Source organism: Solenopsis invicta, chromosome 4, assembly GCF_016802725.1.
Source record: "Solenopsis invicta isolate M01_SB chromosome 4, UNIL_Sinv_3.0, whole genome shotgun sequence".
NCBI lineage: Eukaryota > Metazoa > Arthropoda > Insecta > Hymenoptera > Formicidae > Solenopsis > Solenopsis invicta.
This window is the reverse complement of record NC_052667.1, coordinates 19,044,057-19,062,034: the sequence shown is the minus strand read 5'-3', so window position 1 is coordinate 19,062,034 and position 17,978 is coordinate 19,044,057. Positions and strand designations below refer to the sequence as shown.

General features: G+C 45.6%; 2 protein-coding genes across 2 annotated transcripts in view; one reads left to right on the top strand and one right to left on the bottom strand.

The window, feature by feature from the left end:
- Positions 1-1,060, bottom strand: part of LOC113005670 — a 144,312-nt gene extending 143,252 nt beyond the window's left edge. The window contains exons 1-2 of the mRNA XM_039447767.1: positions 615-1,060; positions 315-543 (exon numbers count right to left, since the gene is read on the bottom strand). The gene's annotated coding sequence lies outside the window, so the exon portion shown is untranslated. The remainder of the gene's footprint in view (positions 1-314; positions 544-614) is intronic.
- The window catches only part of LOC120357460, a 121,710-nt gene that overhangs the window by 90,214 nt on the left and 13,518 nt on the right, over positions 1-17,978 (top strand). The gene's annotated exons all lie outside the window — the stretch shown is intronic.

The window sequence follows — 17,978 nt, the reverse complement described above, 5'->3', positions numbered from 1 at the left end:
GATCGTGCACCCGTTGATTATCAAGCCACTCATAACGGGTAAGGCGCTTATTTAATATAAACGGTTTTTCGCATATATGACAATGCATTGCGTTCAAGAATGCCTCTTGTTGCTGTCTAGTTAATTGTTTCATTGGAACATTGGCGGATATTCGAGCTTTCATGTCATTTGCTAAATTTTCTAATTCTTTTGCGAACCACGCGACACAGTCCTTATCGCAACAAAAACAATACTTTGATAACGCGTCGTCAAACGAGCATTTAACATAGCTAGCTGTGTTATAGTAAGCTGCTATAGTAAGCTGTGCTAAATACCTCGTGATACGCGAAATTCGACGTATTCTCTGTTTCGTTCTTCATCTCCCTCAATACGCACTCCAAATCGACGTAAATCACAAAGGCTACACGCTTCTTGCAATTAAAATTTTCAAATTCTAGCCATTTCTGGTCCTCTCTCGGTAGTATGATGGTGCAGTCATTTACTTTCTTACACTCCACTTTGTGTGATTGCAATTTTTCTTCAGAGTAGAAGTAATGCAGGTATCTGTAATAAACAAATTATTTTTACTAAACAATTTTTAAAAGTGTGAAAATTTTTTATATTATTACACTTACCGATCGCAAATGTACTTTCTTCTATTATATTTGTTTAGCTGCGAGCTGACCAGTCGCGACAAATTCTTAATTCATGCAAAGTGGTGACATCATGTTTATCTTTCACGTAGAAAAGATTGATGTGTTTCTTCTTTTTATCTTCAATTAGACGAAACAGTACAACGTAAAGTATCTTTTCTTTTCTATCAAATTCGGTACCGTACACGTTTACCGACACGTTGTTTAAACGTTTAAATTTTTCAATGTCTTTCACTTTCATTGTGTAACAAAACGCCCCTCCATCTCGCGCGCACTGCCACTCCGCTCCGTCCACCCGAGCAATACACCGGCGGAACGCTACGTGCGCGCACCGAGCTAACCTGACGTCGCGATCGCGCGGCAGCACGCGCACCGCCCGTGGCGTTCGGCAACGCTCCCACTCCAGGCCAGCCGACCGAACGCACGGATTGGTCCGCCCAATCGTGCGTTCGGATATATAAGCCGGCAGTGGGAACCATGGTGGAAGTAACATGGTATGTGCAGTTTGCAAGCATCTCTCTCTAATTCTTTGCCCTCTCGCTTGTTTTCTGACCGTTCAGACCCCAGGTGTACCAATCTTATTTAACTCCACAAAGTTGTTACAAATGAATGTAGTTGTCTTCGTTGCACGCACATCATGTTGTATTCTCTCGGTCTTTTTTTATCGCATACGTGAAACGTACGAGAGCCTCGAACAGAAGGAAGAGTGTGATTTGCATGTAAGTAATATTTTTTAATATTTTACAATAATTGAAGAAGTTTGTTCATATATTAACATAAATTAAACTGGAAAGGCTTCAAATAAAATTACATAAAATGCAATAAAATGACTCTTTGAAGGTCTCTTTCAATATATAAAAAGAAAAAACAAATACAAAAATTTAATTTTAAAGAATTCTCAGTTAATTATCTTCCAAATTAGTTCGATCCGCCATAAGGCCGCGAACTGCACTATATATAGTGCTTTTCCTAGATCGCTCCGTTTGAAAAGTCGCGATTTTTTTACTCAATCCGCACAAAATGCCGCGAGTAATGTATAAAATTCTTAAGATCGTTCCGCTTGAAAAGCCGCGATCGTTTTACTCAATCCGCACAAAATGCCGCGAGTAAATGTAAAATTGATATTTTACAAACTTTGTTAATTTTTGTGGAAGTTTGACTTGTATAGGTTGCTCATCTACCACGAAAGTCAATGCAGTCTTGTTGAGATAATAACACTCTAAAGGAAGCAGGATCAGTCTTTCTTTAAAAATTTTCGCAAATCGTTGACTAAGTCACCAAAAGTTGGTCTATGTTTATTTTTTGTTGCAAAAATTATGTTTTTGTTGCGGAAATAATTTTTTCATTTTTTTATTTTTTCTCCTTTCATCATTTTTTAAGTATTGCTTCTTATTTATTTTACAATGCACCGACGCACCATCTTCACTAAATTTCACATAAAATCTCTCGAATTACGTACGTCTTTCGAAATCACGCGTACTACAAACGGTACAAACTGCAATTCTTTCAGAGAAAAGGACACAACGAACATATAGCAGAGTGGGACAAAGATGCAATCATAACAGTTGTAGTAACCTGATATTATCAAACATTTAATTTTTCGAAGTTGGTACACCTGTGGTCTGAGCGGTATCCGAAGCGAAAAAGGGGCGTGGTTTGCGGATTTTGCACACACAATGTAATACTTCCACCATGGTGGGAACCATGGTGGAAGTAGACATGGTGTGCGCAGTTTGCAAGCGTCTCTCTCTAATTCTTTGCCCTCTCACTTATTTTTTGACCGTAAGTCCCCATGTGTACCAACCTTGTTTAACTCCGTAAAGTTGTTACAACTGAATGTGTTTGTTTTCGTTGCACGCACGTCATTTAGTATTCTTTCGGTCTCTTTTTATCATATACGTGCGTGAATGTCGTATGATTGCACTTATCGTATAATTATAATAAAATGTACATTAAATTCGATATAAAAAACGTATGGAAGATGTCGATAATTTTGAAAAGAAAATCTTAAGATTCATCTCCACAATGCTAAAACTCGGTGCAACTTTTCGAGCTGAGAACTGTGTGATCAATTAGCTTGTCACTTTTCCGTAAAAGCTAAACATTGATTGGTTACAAACTTTTCGATCTGAGAACTCGGACCGATTTCTAGCCATTTCTAGCATCGCGGGCTTTTATAAATAAACTTTTCCATAGTAATCAAAGAATATCGTAATATTATTACAATTTCTAAGAGCTGGTTTTAAAATCTCCTGTTTGTGACCAGTTCAGTACCAATTGTAATTGATTATTTCTGGTCAATTTTATTTAACGACAACTACGATATGTAAGATAATAATAAAGTATATAAATGTAAGATAATATTAAAGGAAAAAAACTAATATAATGAAGGATAATAATAAACGACTTTTATTTATATAAAAAAAACTCTGATATATTTAAACCAATGGTTTCGCGCTCGTGTTATAAATCACAGATTAATTATAGGCCGTAAACAAGCAAGACGATTATTAATTTAATAAATTTATTAAAATCTAAAAAGATTGTGATTACGAAACGTTTCGGTCTTACTTGACCTTCTTCAGCCGTAACGTTAACATTAATCTACTATCTTTTTGAACATATTTTTTATTTATTTTTCTACTCGTATATAAGTACGAGTTCGTACCAAACATTAATTATAATATTTCATCGAGAATGCATTGATAGTATTCGATATTTTCTTTAACAAGTGTAATTATTTTGTGTATTACATAATTTTCTTGGGAAAAGTAGTCACCATGAAAATTTATAAAGCATTTTTCAACAATTTTACTAATATGAATTAATTCATCAGAGGGATACATTATTTGGTACCCTTCAGAGACATAATGATATGTATCAGGTATCAGAGAAAAGGACACAACGAACATATAGCAGAGTGTGACAAAGATGCAATCAAAACAGTTGTAGTAACCTGATATCATCAAACATTTAGTTTTTCGTAGTTGGCAGACTTGGGGACTTACAGTCTCTCGATGCGAAAAAGGGGCGTGGTTTGCGAGTTTCGCGCACACCATGTCTACTTCCACCATGGTGGGAACGCCGAGACAGATCTTCCCGGTCCGCCGAATCCGACAGGTCGAGAATCCTCGACCGCACTCCGACTCCCAAGAGGACGAGAATACTCGCCTCATCCCGACTCCCCTCGACGAGCATCTTCGTCGTTCCGGCTAGCCGAGTATCCTCGACTAATCCTGTCATACCGAATACCGTACACAGCCAATCACGGCGAGCATCCTCGCCGTGCTCCGTAGCCGAGTATCCTCGGCGAATCACCGCCCACGACGATCATCCTCGTCGAGTTCACAGGCTGGGTATCCCTAGCCAATCCCAATCCGTCCTCTTCCTCAGGGAAGAGTCTCTTGTCACCTAAAGCCTCGTCAGGGCATCCGCGTCCTGACGAGACCTTCGCCTCATTTTGCACGAGGCGGCTCGGGCGAGGCGCTGAATCGTCGCCGTCGCTCCAATCCCGCGTTTCGCGGCTCCCCGACCACCCCGGACACCGTGTCCGTTTCAAACCACGCGATTAGTTTAAGTTGGATTATTTGTATTCTTATGATTTCGTCAGTATTCTCGTAGTTCTAGTACTTCAGTTCTTATTATAAGTTAGAATTATTATTTGTCACTCTACCGTTTCATCCGTACTCTCGCGGCTATTATAATTCTTGTCTTGTAATTCAATCTTGGCTCTCGCCTAGCGCTCTCGTTATTCCACGCGTCCCCGTGCGCCTACCGTTACCAACGCTCGCAATTCCGACCGCTCAGCGGCGATTGGTCGTCGCGACCACCGTAAGCCAATTGCGTCCCCGCTTAGGCTGGGTCCACTTGTCACGAGGCGTTAGACGCAATAAGCTATGAGGCTACTTGTAAATATCACATTCAAATAAAGATTTAGTATTTTGTCAGCTAAATACCGAGTGCGATTATTATATCGAACCCGACCAATCCGGCGAGCTTATCCGCAACCGTATCCTGACTCCCACCGCACCGCGCGAAAATTACCAGCGTTACAATTGGAAATTGTATATCGTCAAATTTTAAAACAGTCGAATAATGAGGATATGACGACTCCCGGTCGGAATGATTTTCGGCGGGATACATGGCAGCCATCACCAACCATGCGAAGCAAGCATTGTCTTTCAATTGCACATTAATTACCGCACGTTTGTCCCTTGCTTCTATCGGCATTTTGATGCAACATCCTGCGTGCATGGGATTAAGTTTGTTTATATTTGCCATCAAGTTCTGTATTCGGTGTAACGCCTAACCACTATCGCGTTCCTGAAACTCATCAAGCATCGCTAATATTACTTCAATAACGCGTTGTTTGTACCGCGCAAATTTGATGCTCTGTACAGTTCATAGTTTTTCGTTGCGAGACTTTTATTATTGCGGTTGTCACGAATGTTTACAAATTCACCGTTGAATACAGTGTTCACCTTTACACTTCCATGTTTTGCGATAGCATCTAGCACTTGCTCGATCACCAAATCACTAGCATCCTCCAAGAAATGCTGCGGCTCAATATAACCTGCATTTATTACAGCACCCGTAAGAATACGTGACTCAAATGCTGCGTCGATCTCGCGCCACACGAGCAATTTTTTGCCACCGACGCTAGCTTGCGCATCACCACCAACGTGCACAAAACGTCTTTCTAACTGCGCTTTTGCACCCGCGAGTCGCGCGATTCTCGCCACTATGGATAGTCTAGAGCCAACGGTGAGTCAAGGACTTTGGCACTACTACAACATTTTTCGAGCTGCGCAAGGCACTCCTCGCATCGTTGCAGCCACGTGAAACATTCCGCTAAATTTGCGACCTGCGAATATTGCTCAAGCAGTTCATGTTCAATGTTCTTTATGTTTGTCACAGTTATTAGTACGTACACTTAGTATTACACTTTGTCTCGGGATACTCACAAATTTTTCCTTTACATGAATTACAATACCGCTGTATGTGCAGAACGCGATAGTGGTCTTGTGCGAACTTTGCTTAAAAAAAATTGAGATCTACGCTTTGACTGATAATAAATGTCTTTCTTATTGTATAGACACACATATTGGGCACATGTCACATGGAATCTTCAGAAACGATGATCGCCTGCAGTTGGTACAAGATCAACCGTGCGTTTAGCGCAATAAAAGAATCTGTTTCATGATCTCGAGCAACGCGCATTACTCTCCATTTGTATTGCGCACTTTCAATCATGCACGTTGCACACAGTGGTGCATCGAGAATCATACGACATATAATAAAAATAAATCAAAAATAAATCATCAGTACAATAAATATTTTGTACTCTGATTCAAAGCATGGATTAGCGCATTTGGCATGACTCTTTCCACGAAATCCTCAGGATGTTCACTCTAATTGCAACCATTATTGTTGGGTAACTCTTCGTCAAATTCTTTGTCCATTAAATTCTCAAAATTCACTTGCATATTTTCGAACAAATCATTATTAATATCCATATTGTTGTCTATATTTCCAACATTTTCCAACTCAACATCCTCAATACAGTCAGCCATTTTTACCACTGCATATTGCGACCGATTCGGTATGCTCCCGAGAGATGTAGTGAGGTCTCAGCGCTAATTGAATTATTATGTATTTCATTTGCAACTCCTTTGTCCTTTTATTCAACTGAGGGAAGCATCGTCATTGCCTCGCTATTTGTTTATTGCAACCTGTTGGTATCTGTTTTAAATCATTGTTTCATGAAAATCTATCCCACATATCGGTGGATGTTCGCACCGACGTTTGCGACTTCTTTTGTCTAAGCTTGCGTTATCCAGCTGTAGTCGATACCTATCTTGAATCATCATCGTTGCGCGATGATCGGGAAATCATGTATTTAAAAACGGATCATATTTGCAAGGATATTTTGCCTACCTATCCGCGACTTCTTTGCCTAAGCTTGCGTCATGCAGCGGCAGTCGATCCTTGAATCATCGTTTCATGAAAATCTACTCCTCCCCTTCCCCCATATATTGGGGAAGAGCACAACGTATAAAAGATACTCGTCATTCTATATACATGCAATTAAATATAAATACGCGGTGCGACAAAGGATGCTCTCGCACAGCCTTTTGTTCCTCAGTCGTAGCCGTGCTCTCGATTAGTGAACATTGTGAGTAAGAAAAAATGACGTGGAGAACGTGGATAAACGTCTTCTTCAAGGGATTTGTTCCCACAAGCCGGGCAGCCTCCCCGGGTAATCCTCTTCAGGCACCACCATCTCACAGGTGAGGACGAGGGAGTGTGCAAATTTAGTTTCGCGAACGCCGCGTCAGGACCGCGAATAATCACCGCAAATTTTAGGCCCGCGATATTGCGCGCCGCAAATTATAAGTATACAGGGTGTTTCAGACCACCCGTACACCCCTTTTCTCTTCGCAGGATTAGGACCAATCAAAAATATGTTCAGACGAAAGTTGTAGGGTTTCAAAAGATCTATTCAATGATCTTATCAGTTTGACCTTGGATGGCGTCGCCAAGGTCAGATTGAAATCACATTAAGTTTTTTAAATGGAACACCCTATTTTTGATTCCAGAATCTAATAGCTGGTGTCAAGACCTTTCCAAAACACTATAAGAATGTTTATTTTCGTTGACTACTTTCCGAGTTGTGCGGCTTGAAAGTTACACTACCGCCAGCATCAGCATTACTCAAGATGTACCATGTGGTGGTTACTTAGTCGGATTTAATCTTGTGTGTGGGTGTGTGCATACGTGCATGCGTATGTGTATGGGGGAGGAAAAGGGGAGTCAAAGTTTTATGTACTCTGCTTTTGTTTATTAACTGGATTGATTCTGTTTGATGATCAATCATGTCCAGATTGACTGTATGCATTTTCCCGTGCTTAGCATTATCCAGAATGAACGACGTGGACGTGACGAGAATTTCATCCCATTGGGGTGCTTGATTCACGTGAGTCGCCTTGCCTCTCACGTTTGGGGTGCTTGATTCACGTGAGTCCCCTTGCCTCTCACGTTTGGGGTGCTTGATTCACGTGAGTCCCCTTGCCTCTCACGTTTGGGGTGCTTGATTCACGTGAGTCCCCTTGCCTCTCACGTTTGGGGTGCTTGATTCACGTGAGTCCCCTTGCCTCTCACGTTTGGGGTGCTTGATTCACGTGAGTCCCTTTGCCTCTCACGTTTGGGATGCTTGATTCACGTGAGTCCCCTTGCCTCTCACGTTCGGGAATGAATGAGTGTATGTTTTGTTAAGCGACTAAATGTTCAAAGTGAGCACCATTCTCTGCGATGCAAGCATCAACTCTATTTTGAAAATCATTGGTTGCTCGAAGAATTTCCTCGGCACGTAAGGATCGAATTGCTTCACTTATTCTACGAATCATATTATCCCTCGTAGTCGGACGTTCATGATAGACCAAGTTTTTTATCCTTCCCCAGAAATAATAATCAAGGACGGTGAGATCTGGTGATCGGGGTGGATAATTGATTGGACCGTATTTGCCTATCCACTTGTCGGGGAACATAGTATTTAATGCCGCACGAGCAACTCTCGATGTATGAGACGGACATGCATCTTGTTGGAACCACATGTTCAGGCGCAATTGCAGAGGAATATTTTCTAGTAAGACAGGAAGATCTGTCATTATCAAGGCGGAATATCTATCACCGTTTAGATTTTCGTCAAAGAAAACAGGACCTATGATTTGACTTCCAATAATTCCACACCAAACATTGACTTTCCAAATGGTTTGATGATCTACTTCTCTCAACCAGTGAGGATTATTTTGTGCCCAATAACGAGAGTTCCAAGTATTAACAGATCCATCACTTTTAAGTGTACATTCGTCAGAAAATAAAATTTTCAAGTGGAAATCAAGTGGTTGCTGTCTTATAAAGTTGCAAAATACAAGTCTCTGTCTAATATCGTTATAATTCAACGCTTGATGAACAGACATTCTGTAAGGGTGAAATTTGTTATTTTTTAAAATGCGCCAAACACTGATTTTACTAACACCAGAATCTTGTTCTCGTCGTCTTAAAGAATCATAAGGGTTCAATTCTGTCGATGCAAGAATTTCCACTGTTCTTTCATCCATAATCGGACGACGAATTTGTGTACCTTTGTTATGTTGAGGCTGAACGACACCTTTAATTTTGATTCGTTTAGCCAAACGTGAAAAAACATTTAGCGAGTGAGGAGTCCGATCAGGATAACGTTCCCGCCACAATCTTTCCGCTGCAATGAATGTACCTCGACACTTACCTAAAATTAGCAGCATATCATATGCTTCTTCATTGGAATAGGACATGGCTAAATAAACCTAGACTAATAAAAAGGATCGGATTTTTGTTGCGCGATTGATACTGATATGACGGTTATTGAAGACGTAGGTGACATGTTTGAGAGAGTTATTGTCACTCGTGTTGAGTTGAGTCACAATAGCGTTGTGGTGAATACATCTCTACTACATCCTATGCAAATAACAATATGTATAAAATCACGAGTTAGACATCGTTACGCAGAAAGCCGCGCTCGTTATTGCTCATGTGCTACCGTTAAAGTAATAATGTAATTACATAATATTATGACATACATATGTACGTGACTATCTACGGTCGCGACAGCTAACTTTCACGATTTTTCATGATCTGTTTTTGTTGGCCCGGCTCGCGTGTTTACTTTCTTTGTGTCGGCTACACGGCTTTCTGCGTAACGCGTGATTTTATATTGTTATTTACATGGTGTTGGCGGTAGTGTAACTTTCAAGCCGCACAACTCGGAAAGTAGTCAACGAAAATAAACTTTCTTGTAGTGTTTTGGAAAGGTCTTGACACCAGCTATTAGATTCTGGAATCAAAAATAGGGTGTTTCATTTAAAAAACTTAATGTAATTTCGATCTGACCTTGGCGACGCCATCCAAGGTCAAACTGATAAGATCATTGAATAGATCTTTTGAAACCCTACAACTTTCGTCTGAACATATTTTTGATTGGTCCTAATCCTGCGAAGAGAAAAGGGGTGTACGCGTGGTCTGAAACACCCTGTATATTATGAGAGTTCTAACTCAGGCACCGATGGTTCCCCCATCCACTCCCACAGCTGTCTATTTACACAAACAGATAACGGTTATCACTATCTATATAAATTAATAACGGTTATCTCTGTTTATGTAAACTGTAACAAACCACCTTTCCGCGCCCCCCTCGGACCGTCCGCCGTTCCAAGCTGTCCGGCCGAACAACCGCCAGACAGCAAGAAACCGGCGCACAGCGCTAACAAAACTTCAAAACCGGCGTAGCGCGCGTATACGCATCCGCGCGTTGAGAAATCTCCGCGCGCATGCGCTCCGTAAAGCGACCGAAGTGGCGGTCGCTGCCGATCTCGAGCGGCAGAGATTCCCCTTCCGTAACCGCACCGTTCCGTACCTGCCCTCGAGATTCGGCTATATAAGCGCCGATAGTCAGGGCTTCTTTTCCGTCCGCCTTCCGTCCGAAAAAGAAGTACATCCTGAGCGCTAATCGGAGTTAAGAGAACTTAGCTTCCGTCAAGTGATCTTGACAACTAGTCATCCGCTTCCCAGACTGCCGGTTCACGGGCTCAAGTTTATCTTGGGCTCCACCAGGAGATCCTGGTAATTGGTACTTTCCCGATCCGCTTTCCTGCCACGGTATCGACTCATGACTCGGGGTGTGGAGTTCTCCGTGCGACTTCTCCGGCTGTAGCCGCGACCTTCAGCAAGGCCACGGCACCAGCGCATCAACAGGGATTCCAAATTCCGAGAAACTCGGCTCGGAGTCCCTCACTTGTAAATAAACACCGCCTGTAAATATCGCGTTTAAATCCGACCGTTCCAATCACCGCGTTCGACTTGCCGTCTTTGTTTGTCCGCGTGTTCTGATTTTCCGTTTGTCCGTCCGCGCGTAGATATAAGCTTTTGTTACGTCCGTCCGAGCGTCATCGTCATTCGTGCGTCCGCGCGCCGTGTCCAGAACGCTACTATCTTGTACCGCACCGTCTACGCGAAATAAAGTTTATTCTATCTACCATCCACGACGTCTAGTTCTCTTGGCGACCTCATCCGCGTCCTCGTCTGCCGAACTCACGCCGCCCCGTGCGCGGAAAAATCAGGTCGTTACAAAACATATAACCCTTATCATTGTTTATGTAAACAAAGATAAGGGTAAATCTCAGGGGTGACGTCTTTACCCCCTTTTCCTAACCCCCGCATCCACATTTCCCGCCGCGCACCTCATCCCCCCTCCCCCTTTGGAGCACTTGGGTTAGAACTCTCATAGACTCCTACTTTTAAAAATCATTTTTTTTACGTTAATATAAACATTTTTTTAATGAAAAAAGGGTACCCATTATTTTTAACGTTTTTATAAATTGTTATGTCTGGCGTTCAAAACTTTTTTCTTTTTTTTTTTCTAACATCATCTGATAATATTTTTAAATTAAAGCATTTTTAAAATAACCGCGTTAATCTATAAATTTATTTATGAATTTATAAAATTTACTTTAAGGACTTCCGTTTCCGGTAGCGAGAGTGATTGACGTGTGTGTGTGGAGAGTGCGATTGATAAACAGGAGTAAGGGGATAAGGTGAGACGTGGTGGAGTGCGAGGAGGTGAAGGGAAAGGGAAGATGCTGGTGGAGGAGGGCGAATAAGGGTAAAGGGCTGGGGTAAGGGAATAGTGAGAGTGATAGTAGGGTTGGGACGGGATTTGGAGGTTAGACGGGAGAGCAGGTATAGAGAGTAGAAAGGAAGCAGAAAAGAGGGAGGGTAGCGACAGCGGGCGATAGAAGCGAGAAGCATAGCAAGAGAGAGTAAGTTGCGGGAAATTTTGAATTAGAGTAATTTTTGAGCAACCGATATATTATCCTAATATAATTTTGTATTTTTACATTTGCTACATTTATAAAATGATTTACAAATAAGCTAAAAATATTATTAAACTTGACAAACAAAATGTTTTCTTAGATTAAAAAGTGTGATCATCTTAAATATAAAAAGAGTCATATTTTATAGTAAATATTTTCTGCAAAAATAGATTACTTAATTTAAAAAAAGAATTATTTACATTTTATTTAAAATTATTAAAATAAATATATAAATATTTCAAAAATTTTTAACCTGACTGCAAGTAAATAAACTATTGAATAGGAAAAGTTAACAGGTTAGAAGAAAGACGAGATGGAGGAAGGAAAGGAGGGAGGGAAGGAGAGGGAAAGGGTAGTAGAGGAGGGGAAAGGGGAGGAGAAGAGGAAGGTGGGAAGACCAAGCAAAGCAGAAAAGATGAGGGATGGAGTATATAGTCTATCGCTGATAGATGCGTTTAAAAGAGGAGAGAAAAAGAAGGAGATAGATGCATTACAGGCAGGTATCTTTAAAAAAAGTATAAAGGTATTGAGATCGCCAGAAAAACAGCTAGAAAAGCAGCCAAAAAAGCAAGAAGAAGGGGGGTTGTGTGAGATATTAAGGGAGGTGAGAGAGGGTTTTAAGGAAATTAAAGCGAAATTAAGATAGGTAAAGGAGGGGAAAGCAGAGATGAGGGAATGGATGGAAGATATGAGGAAAAGATTAGACAATTTAGAGAAAAGAGTGGAAGAAATTGAGAAAGGTAGAGGAAGGGAGGAGAAGGAAGAAGGGGATGAGGAAGAGAAGGAAGAGGAAAGGATAGGGCAAATGGAGAGAGGAAGGAAGGGGGGAATGAAGGAAGAAAGAATGAAGAGAATAGAGTTAGAGGGGAAAAAGAGGAAAAGGGAAGAGAGGAAGAGAAACATAATTATAAAAGGAGTGAAGGCAAAGGAGAAAGGGATAGAGGGGTTAAGAAAAGAGTTAGGGGAGATAGTGACGTTTTCGACGGTCGAGCCACCTTAACGTTGTCCCTGTTGCCCAAGGCCATCCTTATGTCCTCGGCGAGAGCGTCCGCTTTGGTGCCGTTGTCGGCGCCCCTAACTTCGAAGATAAGGGCGCCGGTAACGGCCCTGCGGGGGCGTAGGTCCTCGATCCCGAGGGAGGAAAGGTTGACTTTCTCCCTCGCGGTCTTAAGGACCTGCGTGTACGATCCCGGGTCGGCACAGGTTATGGTTATGGCCCCCGTGTTCGGTGGTCGGATTTTAGGCGTCCTGGCCGGCCCGCGAGCGTTAACTCCCGTCGAGGGTGTACCCCCGGATCCTCCTTGTTCTTCCTTTCTCCCCCCCCCCTTTTTCTTCTTCTTCTTAGAAAGAGATGTTGGTGGGGGGGGGGTTCGAAGGGGAGGGGGTCTCGCCGTGTTGTTGTTGTTATTGGCCTGGGCGACCTTCCTCTTGGCCTTTCGGCCAATTACTTCTGTCCAAAGCTCTAGGATGGAGGGCGCGGTTGGTCTGTTTGCGGGGGCGTTGTCGTTGGTCCCCCCGCTGGTAGTCGCGCCCGCTCCACCCTGGGTCCTGGTTTCCACGCGGGGGGGTTGTGTCCCCCGTCAAGGTCTTCTTCTTCTTTTTTTTTCTTCTTCGCGTTCTGGGTGGTGTCCTGCTCTGTAGTGGTGTTAACAGGAATGCCGCCCAGTTCGCGGAGGACGGCCGGGAGGATCCTGTTTAGGGCCTCCTTTAGGTCGTCCTCCGTTAGGGTTCTGCCACTCCTCATTTTTTCCCCCGCTCCAGTCCGCTCTGTCCTAACGACAGGGTGCTGGCGGACGGGTTGGTTAGGAGGGGGGGTGGGGGCTGGGGCCACCCTTACGTCCGCCGCCTTCGAGAGTGGGTTCAGCTGCTTGCGAACCCCTCTAAGCGGCGGACGGAAGAATGGCTCCTTTAATTTTTCTACTGTGATCACCACCGGCTTCTTTTTCGGGGGGATCTTCGTCCCTATATTCGGTTTCTCCACATTGGAGGGTCCCGGCTCTGAGCTATCCCGTGGAGACCGCTGATAGGTCTTCACAAGGCAGCCCAGTACCTCAGTGTCAAGGTCCGTGTCGGTTTGTATCCCGACTTTGGTGTTCCTATCTCTCGTTCGAGTAGGAGCCTCTTTCTCGAGTAGTGCGACCCGGACGCGTAGCTGCCCCAGCTCGGCTTCCAGTTTCTGCTTTTCTGAGGCCCACCTAGCTCTGGCTTGGTCCAGGGCCACACTACTCTCTCAGCGCTGTCGCGCCTCGCCACCCTCCTCTTGTCTGGCCAGGATTGTAGTTAGGCCGGCTGTTAATTCTGTGTAGGCCAGCCATAAGTCCTTTCGGATCGGGCCCTGTATATTATGGGACCTTTCTACGGATTTGGCCAATATGCCTAACCCTTGAGTCATGACGGCGGCCACTGCCGCCGTCGGTTGTCGCTCTAACTCCTCTGCGCGTTCGAGAGCCTCATTATTGGCCCTCGTGGCGCGTTCGGAGGAGGGCTTTGTTTCAGGATCTAGGATTATCCTGTGATCCCTTTTGATTTTTCTCGCCCTCTCCGCCTCGGCCTTTCGGGCCAGGGCCTCCGCCGTAAATTGCTTCTCGTGAGAGGGGTCTTTGGCGGGTCTCCTCCGTCCCTTTTTTGTCAGGCCCTCCTTAGAGTCGGAGGAAGACAGGATGGTGTTTCTCGTCTCCTTCCGCCTCGATCTTTTCCTGCCGTGCCCCCATGGCCCAGCTCCCTCGGTCTCGACGTCCATAAAGACGTCATCGTCCAAGGGCAGCGGGGTCACGGAGCCCACCGACAGAGAGGAGTCGCCCCTCCTTATGCCGGTTGTTCCGGATTCGGCCCCTGGCCCGGTGTTTGCCGCCCCGGCGTTGCAGCTGTCGGGCTTCTTGCCCTTGCTGCAGGCCGGGCCCGGTTTGGTGCCGGAAGTGGCTTTCCCATGCGCTCCTTTAGTTGTTAAGGGCGGGAATTCCCGTATGTTGTACGGGGGCATCCGCTTCCCTTCGTCGGCACCTTGTGCGTCAGTCGGGCTAAATAGTTCCAGCCCGCCGGCACCGGTGCTGGGTCCTCGCCTATGCCTTAAAAGGTCCCTCCCTTCAGTGGGCGACACGTCGCCCTTCAGATCTGGAAGGGATGAAGAAGCCTTCATCCCTCCCAGGCCACCCCGCGAGCTGGTGCTCGCCTGTACGTCACACCTGAAAAGGGTGACTGCCGGCACCTTTGTTAGTTAGTTGGTATTTGACATTTTGAAATGAATCCCACTCCCCGTGACGGCTGCACCGACCGGCGTATCTCCCACTCCGCCCCAATACAGGTATTGAGGAGGAGTGCCCCGGGTACTCTCGGGGGGTCGGGCACCGGGAATGTGACATCCGGTGCTCAGGCCTCCAGCCCCCTACACACCCATACGGAGGAGCCATCAAGGGCTCGCCCCGCATGGGCTTTCAGGGGTCCCCCGCCTCCGACAGTGAGGGCACCGTCACAGGTGGCGCCACCCGGGGGGCCCCACGGACGGGTCAGGTAACGGAAGCGACGCCCCTTCCGCACCCTAACCGCTGTGGCGCTCAGCACGTCCACCCAGGGTAAAATAATCCCCAGGGGGGACAAGACTCCAGCCCAGCAGCCGCTTCGGAAGGGACGCCGTCGCGGAATGCCGGGCCAGCCAACACCGCCCCGGGCCCCGCCTCGGAATACTCCCGAGCGGCCCCGGGGCCAGTCCAGCCCGTAACCTCGGGGAGAGTTTCCCACGAGGTACGCTCTGGACCGTCCTCCACCGCTCCGACCCTGCCCCGGAATAATTCCGGGCGGCCCGGAGACGGCCCAGCCCGCTGGGTCCGGTTGACACCGGGGTCCCAGCGGCCCGTCTCGTCCAATTGGGAGCGGCGAGGGGCTCCGTTCCGGGACAAGTCCCTTCACAGAAACTCCTCGCCGCTGTCCGCACACGCCCTCGGCCCTGCCTCGGAAAAGTCCGAGCGGCCCGAGGGTCGCCCCGACCCGATGCATCGGGGAGAGTTTCCCATGATGCACGCGCCGGGACATCCCCACCGCTCCGACCCTGCCCTGGAATACGTCCAGGCGGCCCGGAGACGGCTCAGCCCGGCGGGTTCGGTAACACCGAGATCTCGCCGGCCCGTCCTACCCTTTGAGGGGCCAGCTCTCCCCGTGCCAGGACGCGAGCCGTGAAAACGACACCGTCCCCAGACACGGGAATTGCTAGCCCCTCCACCTCTCGTGCCCGCCGCGCCAAAGGCGCCTTGGGCAGCGCAGCTGCTTTCCAATGGAAGGCAGATGCCTTCCCGGTGACCTCTTAGACCCTCCGTCTCTCCTCGCCCGAAGGCGACTCGAGGAAGAGGGCAGCCCCCTCACCACGTCAAGGTGGGTCACCATCGAGGGGGGGGGGCTAGAAGGCTGTGGTTGTTTGATAGGTTAGTGTGGACGGTGGTTAGCTATGGTGCAGAAATTTGGGGGTGGAAACAAAAGGAAGGGGTAGAGAGGATACAGGACAGGTGATTGATATAGGTAATAGGGGTGGAAAGGTACACACCGGGGTACATGGTAAGGGAGGAGGTGCAAAGGGAAAAATTAAGGGAAAGTGCAGGAATGAGGGCATGGAGCTATGAAAAGAAACTGGGAGAAGGAGGAGGGGGGGAGTTGGCAAGGTTGTGTTGGGAGGAGATAAGAGATAGAACAAAGGAGGGAAAGGTAATGGAAAAATGGGAGGAAGAAAGAAGAGGTTTCTATGAAGAGAAGAGCTGGAATATCAAAGAGATAGAAAAGTTGAGAAAAGAAGGAGGGTTAAGGGGGGAAGAGTTGGTAACAAGAGAGAGGAGGCGGCAGGAAGAGGAAAGGTGGGAAAGAATTAGGAGCTCAAGGTTCAACAGATGGTATAATAGAGTGAAGGAAAAGGGAGTGCCGGAATACTTGAAGAGGGATTAGAAGGAGGAAAGATGGAAAAGGATTGCAAGGTTTAGGTTAGGAGACGGTATGAGAGGAGGTAGATACTGGGAAAAGAAGGAGAAAAGAAAGTGTAGGATATGTAGATGGGGAGAGGAAACATGGGAATATATATGGGAGGAATGCACGGATTGGAAGACGAAAAAGGGATGGCAAGAGATGGTGGAAGAGGTTTTAGGTGAGAGGGAGGAGGGAGAGATTTGGATGAAGAAACTGGAGGAGATGAAAGAGGGAGGAGGGTGGCTGAGTATGAATGAGAGTGTGGAAAGAAGAGAGAAAAATGCGGCGGAAACGGAGGTCCAGAGAATGAGTGTCGAGGTATGAATGGATGAGTGATCTTTCTCTCTCTCTCTCTCTCTCTCTCTCTCGTGCGTTGTAAAGGATGCGAGAAATAAAATGTCGAAACTATGTAATCGGAGCGGAGGTCCGCAGTGTACTCCGCAAAGAATAAAATACCATTTTAGTAAAATTTACTTTAATATTAATGTTAAACTGACATTTGTTGAATTACGTAATTAAATAATTAATTAATATATCAAACTCATTTGGCCTAAATATGTTGAAAAATTGTGATTTTAAAAACATTAGAATTTAAAAGAATATGCCCGCGAGCGCGCGCACTCGTCCAGTGTTTTTCGAACGTTCGGCGACACGCGGTCGCGTGTCGGAATACGGCCGCCCGGCGAAACGTAGCTCCTCCCCACCCCCACCTCTGCTGTTCGCCCCGCGCGAGCGTCTACAAGCGCGGGAGCCGGCGCTAGCCGCGAGAGCGCGTTGCAATGCCATTTTCAAACCCATAACCTCGTGCGCACGGAGCGTTTTTTGAACAGATCGCTCTGAACAGTCGGAGTGTGCGCTTACCAAGCGACAACAAACGGTAAGACTGCCAGAAAGATCACAACGACGGGAGGGTTATTTTCAAGAACGAAGCAGTTGGAGTATAGCATCGGGATGTCTCCTTCCTTCACTTCCTCTCCCTAGTAGAACATGGCCGTTAAACCTCACCGCTTCTTCCCTCCTTCCTCGTTTTCCTTTTTCTAGGTGCAGGGGTTGGTCGCGGCGTAACTTGCTTGCCTCACTTCCCGATACCTACTGACCTTCTCCTTTCCAATTTTTCCTTTTACTCTAAAAGAGATTTTTCGAGCTGCACGCGGCTGAGTTTCACGCTTGTGTTTCGCTTTCTTCGTCACCTATTTTCCCTTTTATGATATATTCCTTAACCTCACTTCCTTCTTCAAAAAATCCCACCGGCATTTTGAGTTATTCTGCAACGCTTCAGTTATCAAATTTAAAATTAAACTAAAACGTTTAATTTAAAATTAGAACTAAATACAATCTTCAATCTTAAATGTAGAATCTAAATAATTAATAATTTAACATATAATTTTCAAGTTCACTCCTACTGTTTTTCACGACGTATTCCTGCACGTACGCTTCTATGTAAACAATCCTCTCTCTCTCTCTCTCTCTCTCTCTCTCTTCTCTTTCTCTAAGTTAA